The sequence below is a fragment of the Trachinotus anak genome, unplaced genomic scaffold, assembly GCF_046630095.1.
Source record: "Trachinotus anak isolate AG129_WGS33_773 ecotype Australia unplaced genomic scaffold, CSIRO_AGI_Tana_v1 ptg000002l, whole genome shotgun sequence".
Taxonomy (NCBI): Eukaryota; Metazoa; Chordata; class Actinopteri; order Carangiformes; family Carangidae; genus Trachinotus; species Trachinotus anak.
In genome coordinates this window covers 3,321,494-3,328,631 of record NW_027273853.1, presented here as the reverse complement: position 1 = coordinate 3,328,631, position 7,138 = coordinate 3,321,494, and positions in this window count along the sequence as shown.

Sequence of the window (7,138 nt, the reverse complement as noted above, 5' to 3'; positions counted from 1 at the left end):
TGCGACATGGTCTTACCCAGAATGCACTGCCCAATTCAAACAGCTTATTACTGATGACCTATCAGTCAAGCAAGAAAACAGTTAAGATGACAGTATTGTCTTAACTAAATAACAGTGGCTCACTTACAAGGAAACATCTTATTTGGGTGTTTTTCAGGGTTAAAGGGGCATTTCACAGATTTCACATTTTAAAGTCAACTTCCTAGTCACTGTGAGGACCGCTTACCCTGGAGACACAGTTTTATGATGTCCTCTATAGCTCTGGAGGAGCTTTGTCAAGTGTAAGAGGAAAAACCTGATGGTGCATTATGGGAAATGAAGGATCAAGCATTTGAGGAGTTTGACAGTAGACAAATTAGGCCTTTTTTTCCCCCAATCTCAGAGGAGTGACCCTTTAATATCTTACATTAACATCCCTCAGGCCTCATGCAGGTAGGTTTTTGTATAGGAAACACCTCTTTCTCCTGTGAGGTTTTTCCAGGAGGTTTCCAAGTCACACTGAGTGAAGTCTCTTAACCGGACAAACCTGTCATTAATGACTCATCTCTACTTGATGGTGTGTGTCTGTGAGATTTAATCATTAGGTTCATCAGTGGTCCTAAAATGCTATATAAGGCTGCCTGTTTTCATGTGTGCTGGGAAAGTTTCAGTTACAGAAATGTTATCCAGGAGACTGGAGGTTGGCGTCCTGCTGTGAGAAATCAGCCAATGAAAACATGCATATTTAGCAGTGTCTTAAGTTGTGTTAGGGGACGTGAGAAAACACTACAGCTGAGCAGTGTGCTGGAAATGAAGAGAACGTTCTTTTTATTTTTTATTGAAAAACTGCAGATGACTGGGAGCAGGCAGGTGAGGGGACATAACGGACTGAGATCCTCCTTCCACTGTAAGTTATGAGGACGCTCCCATGGACATCGACCTGCATTGACACTCAAGCTGCTGTTATAAATAGAAATTTTCAAACTGTTACTGAACTATAGAAGCTCTCATGTCACAATACTGATGCCTGTGAAATGAAAATCCCTCAGTGAGCCATCAAGTCGTGTTGAATCATGAATTTGAATCATAGTCTTTAATAATAATGACCTTTATTTATACACAAAGCAGCAGAATAAGACATGCAGGTCATGTAAGGCAAGAGAGTTAAAACAAGCAAATCAGAAATGCAATTACAATGTCTCAGTATTATCGTGCAAATTTGAATGAATCACTGGTATGTGGATTTATCTTTGGCATATATGAACTCTAACGCGCAGCAGAAAGTGGACAATAGCCGGACTGCTCTGTGCAAACAAGGCTGAATGGTCTCCAGCGAGCTTTGAACAGACTCCGGCTCAAGGCTGAACCAGAGGAACGACACATTCCTTCTTTTGTCTCATCCATTGGGAAATGGGCGAGCAGTGTACGAGGCCTGACCTTCTCCATCTCTGCCTCCGTGTGAACATGCAGCGGGCAAACACAAGCAGCTCCGGCCGCTGCAGTCCAGGGATGCCCCCCCCCCCACAGGGAGTCACAGTGTCACTGTGGCGGGCGGGGACGGACGCAGGCTCTTTCATCACGGTGGCAGATTCAGGCCTCTGCACAGCAGCATGAGCAGTGAGTCACACCTGTGTTTACACTGCAGGCTGAGTTTTTCTGTCAGTAAAGCCACGAAGGACCTGCCGGCACGTGAACGTGAAGACGTCTTCAAAATAAATAAATAAATAAATCGAATGCATCATTCGTGTCTGACAGAGTTCATTTCCTGGTTTTAATGCTTCATGTGTATGGATCTGTAAACCTGCTGAGGTGACACCACACATGTCTCATCAGTTTCTAAAGGACAGATTTATCATTTTTCAAGTCATAAAGTTCCTCTGTGTGAAACAAAAAGAGAAGTGGTTGCAGTTTATTTCCACTTCCATACTGAACTTACATGCAGCAGAATGTGTGTTTCTTGTTGCTAGATTCGAGCCTGTTGTAAGATTTCAGGTGAGTAAAATCTCCTTCACAAAGTCCTGGAACAGTTGGGAGTTCCACACACTTTTAGTGATAATAAATGGTGGACAGTCTTCAAACTGACTGGACTTTGAGGCTTTGTACAGATGTGTTGGTAAAGACACTACAAATGGAAAACTAAATCTGGTTTACATAAACACATTGCAGCTTTGTAGTTGTGATTTTTTTTAAATGGGCAGAAACACCAGAGCCAGAAGCTTTAAACACAGAGTACCTGATCTTGGTTTAGTGTTTCTGGTGAATAACCGAATCACCAGGTTTTCCTGAAATGAAGCTCAGTGTAAGATCTTTGTGCCTCCTTCATTCACAACTCTCTCTCTCTCTCTCTCTCTCTCTTTCACTCCACTTTTTGAAATCAGCTGACTTCAGGTGTTTGCTGGTAGCCAATCAGATTTCGTCACAAACTCTGTCGCTGCCAAACTATGAAATCTGTTCTCTTTTCTTCCGTCAGCTGTTATTTCAGGCCATATTGCTGCGATGTTCCTCCACCCCACCCACCTCCAGTCTTCACATCCAGAACCAGGTCCAGCTCATCGGAGTCCACATCACATCCAGATCCACCACCAGTGTCTGTACCCTGGGGGGGGGGGGTTCCCTATTCTTCACAGCCTCACCACCTTTCACATATGATGACATCACGATGTTGTCTAATCACTAAAGAATCTCACATAAGTTACGTTTCCTCTTTTCCTCTTGTTGGTTGACTCAGAGTGACGTCTCTCCTGATTGAACTGTTGTTGTCACAGTCAGAAGTTGACCACATCAACCAATCACTGACTGTATGTTTAAAGCTCCACCACACAGTGTTTGTTATATTCCAGCAGACTGTGTGAGATGCTGCTCGTAGTGATGAATCCACCAAGCTCTGTGAAGCTTGTTAGCATCATTTATCTCTTTGTTTCTGTTTTATTGTTTGGTTCAGTCTCATCAGTGTCTCTCTCATCAGCCCAACATCGAGCAGCCAGCAGCAGGTTGACACAGGAGCCAGATATTTACCCACCTTCGTCAGGTGAGCATTTGTTCCTGTTGCTTTTTGTGACCGAGTAGCTCACAATACGGTGAGAGCTCAACACACTCGGGTTGAGAAAACACATGCAAACAGACAAAACACAAGTTCAGAAAACGTCTTCATCAGTTTGACAACACATGCGCTGCAAATCCTTTCAAGTGATGAACCTGGGTGGGACCCAATTGTTGTTCAATACTTGTGACTTTTGAAGTTAAAAGAATTGAACAAGTGAACATGGATGTATTATAATATTTTTTATAATACATTCATGCAAGTGCATCCCAGCCAGGTTCTTCACTTTTTAGTGTCCTCTGGAAACAGTTGTGTTTATGTATTTGGTCGAGCACATGTTGTCATTGATGAAGATGTTTTCTGAATTTCTGTGTTTTGTCTATTTGCATGTATAGCAAAGACAAAGTTTTGTTTGAATATTAGCTGACAGTCAGTTTATAGGATATTACAACGTTCTCTGTGTTATACAGGCGTCTACCATCAACTTTGTTATCTACAATAAAGAGTTTTTAAAAAATGCAAATCATTTTAATGCACTCAGCATTTTCACCAAGGTCATTCCTCTGAAACAGCTGGGTGCCCTAACATGCTGACAATGCTGCAACAAGAGCGAGCTCAGCAGTAATTATGGAAGAAATTGTGTTTCACTCAGAGGAGAAGAAATTTTAACTTAAATCAAACATTGTGTTACTCTCAGATTTCACCCCCAAGCCACACGTCATTCTTAACCCTGTAATGCCCGACCCCAGAAATAATGGACAGAAAATTCTGATTTCTTGAATCTGGAACCTTTATTTGGCCCTTTCACAAAATTTGAAAAAAAAAAAAATTACAAAAAATTATTTGCATATAGGTTTTTCCAAATTTTCTACACGATTTTACTACATACTAGAATGCAAAAAAATATGTAATTATAACTTGCTTCAACAGATTAGGTGTTCATGTTAGAATATTACTAAAAATTTCAAAGAAAATGTCACTGGAAAATCATAAAATTCGCAATTTTCTTGACCTTGATCCAGTGAGTTGGGAACCATCTGAAGGTGGACAACTTGGATTGTCCCATGTACTGTGTTTGAATTGTTGTAGTGATAAAGGGATCCACCAGGGGTTGGAAGACAAGTGTCAGATTGGATACAAGAGGGTTTTTTAGTGAAGTTTTTACCATAAGGTGATGCAATAGGTCTCAGAAATGCTTGTATCAAATTTGATGCATTTGGCATTATAGGGTTAACACCAACCACCTACAGTCTTGGTACCCAAAAGTTTTGTTCCCATTCACGTCCTCAGCTTCCTCTTAGTCTCAAAATATATTTTAGCTATGCAAATTTAATATATTTCTCACTTATCCCTTGTGGTATCCAGTTGTGCAGGTACAGTAGTTTTTGTGTTCTTTGCCATGATTTTGAGATATCCGTCACAGATTTCTGCCTCCACCCAGCAGGATGGAGGCAAATGGAGTTTTGTTTCCATACAATGACAAAAATAACAAAAATAAAACTAATTAAAAGAAGAGTGAATTGATTATGTAACTCAGAGAAAAAGAGATAAGAGACAAGACCAGAAGATGATACCTGACATTAAATCATTTTGCCTAAAATTACTTATAATTTAAGGCAGTTTGTATTGATAATGTATTTGATGTTAGTTGGTACAGGTTCCAGTGTGAGGAGGAGGCTTCGTATAGAACAGTGCTGAATGATTTAACTGATTACTTCGTCCAATCTGGAGCCACAGGGCCTCTGGACGTCTTCAGCAAACCAGATTTTACTCATGAAGCTCAGGTTACATGTGATGAGGTACACATCTCACCTGTGAAAACAGGTGTATGATGTTTTTTGTTGTGCTGGAGGGAGCTTTCCAAAGTCTGAGCTTCCCTCGTGATTCAGCTCAGGGTTGGAGACAGACTTTTATCAGAGAGTGATGAGTGTGTTTCCTCAGGCGTGAAGGCTTCATGCAGATTCCACAACCTGTTGATCAGAAATACATTTACACAAAAGAGAAACACATGAAGTGATTCTTTTGCTGTTTTGTCCTCTGGAGTGGACAGAAAGCATCAGCATAGTTTCAAAGAATTTGAATTTTTTTTGTTATATTTTTGGGCATTTTGTAAACCTTCAATAGACTGGACAGCGAAGAGCGACAGGAAATGGGACAGAGAGAAGGGAACGATATGCAGCAAAGAGTCCAGACGGTCGGGAATCGAACCAGGGACTTGTCTGCTTTCATTATACTCTCTAGGCTGCGTGTAGGCAAACATACACAGGTGTCATCTGGACGTGTTTGCATGTTGCTAATGTGACACATGGTACGAGTGTGTGTCCACTAGGAAGCACAGTGTCAAGGAAACATAGCAGAAATCAGGAAACAGAAATTGAATGCACCCCAGTGTTAATGTAAACAAACCGAACCTGAAAGAATCTGGATCAGTGGTCAACAACTGTATGAACCACGTCTCTAAAACAACCGTGGAGAGGAGTTTAGTTTCCTTTGCTCTGCCAGGTGTGGAACTTAACTCTCATATAAAACTCTGCCCAAACACTGATTGAAAAACACTGTGAACACTTCCTGTCAGGATGTCAGGTCAACCACTCAGCTTGCATTACTCGTCGACTTCTTTATGAGCTTCTGTGACCTACAGTTACCCATAACACCCTTTCCTCTGTAGCTTTACAAAGATGTTTACACGCGTCTCAGTTTGACAAAGGAGTCTATCGTGTTGCATTATGGGAATCCAGGATTTTTGAATTTACTGTGGACTAAAAGTCGGGACCTCTCGGGCTCTGCTGCTTTGATTTTGACCGTTCTTCTTTAATACAACTCCTGTGAGTCGACTCTCTGAGAGTGAAACATGAAATGAGTGTTTTCCTTTGAGATACCTCTTTTTTTTCTGGTTTCAACCTTGGTGAGGTGTTTGAAAATCCTCTGGTGGTCCTTCTCAAAGCCTTTAATAAGGTTAGTTGTGCCCTCTGTGAGAGAGAGAGAGAGAGGATGGGGGGAGGTGTGCTGCATGAGAGGCTGGTTACAGTAATTACTATATTTCACCATGTGTCACAGTCAGGGAGCCAGAGAGGCAGCTGTAGAGATGATTGTGAGACACTTCAGCTTTATTTCCTTATGGGAGTTTGTTTTAAATAAAGTGCTTTCTATTACCTGACTTGAATGAAATGTGTTTGAGCGGCTTTGGCAGCCGTATATCGATTCTCAGGCACACTGCAATTTGTCTCAGGCTGCCAGCCCAGCGTGGTCATGGAACCTGCAGGATGTCAGCAGCTCAGCCGTAGAGCGGGAGAGGAGAGGGAGGGAGGGTAGGTAAATAAGCCCATAAAGGATGCTTTGAGTCAGGCGGAGAGAGAGGAGGAGAGGGGGCTCCAGTCAAACAGTCCCCGGGCTTGTTGGAGACTGCTGGCTGCATTGCAGAGAGATAGGGAGAAAGCTGGGGTGTTCAGGGAAGGGAGGGGGGACAGGCAAGGAGAAGGAAGGGGGGTTAAAGGAGACAGAGAGAGGAGCTGTGGAGGAGAAGCTCAGCAGTGTTGGTCTGCCAGCCGGCCGGCCAGCCAAGCAGGACAGCGTGACAGAGGAGAGAGGGAGAGGAGGATTTTAGGCTGCGCTGCAAACGGGATGCAGAGAGGAGCTGATACTGCAGAACGGGACAGAGGGAGAGGTTGTGACGAAACCTGGGGATGATTCACTGCAAAGGACAAAGGAGAAATTAGATTTAAGGACGAGGCCAAGATCAAGCTTTTGGCCCTCAATCTTCTCCTGCACCGGCGCTGTGGCCCCAGGCTCATGGTGAAAAATCAGGAGCCGGGATGGAGAGCACCAGAGGCAGAGACCAGACAAGCTGCTGCCCCCAACCTGTAATCTACAGATGTAAGACTGCTTCAGCGTCAGCTGCTGGCTGAGCACCTCTGATCACATCACAGCTGGGGGGGGCTTCATGCCCTGGGACAGTCCTGGTAGACCAAGGGAGGAGGTAGAGGAGGGGGAGGAGGAGGAGCAGGCAGCAGGGAGGCTGGCCCAGAGAAGTGGTGGAGGGTGGTGGTTTAAGCTGCCTGCTGTATTTTTGTATGTGGGATCTCCTGAATTAAGCAAGCAAGCTGGAATAAAGATGTAGTG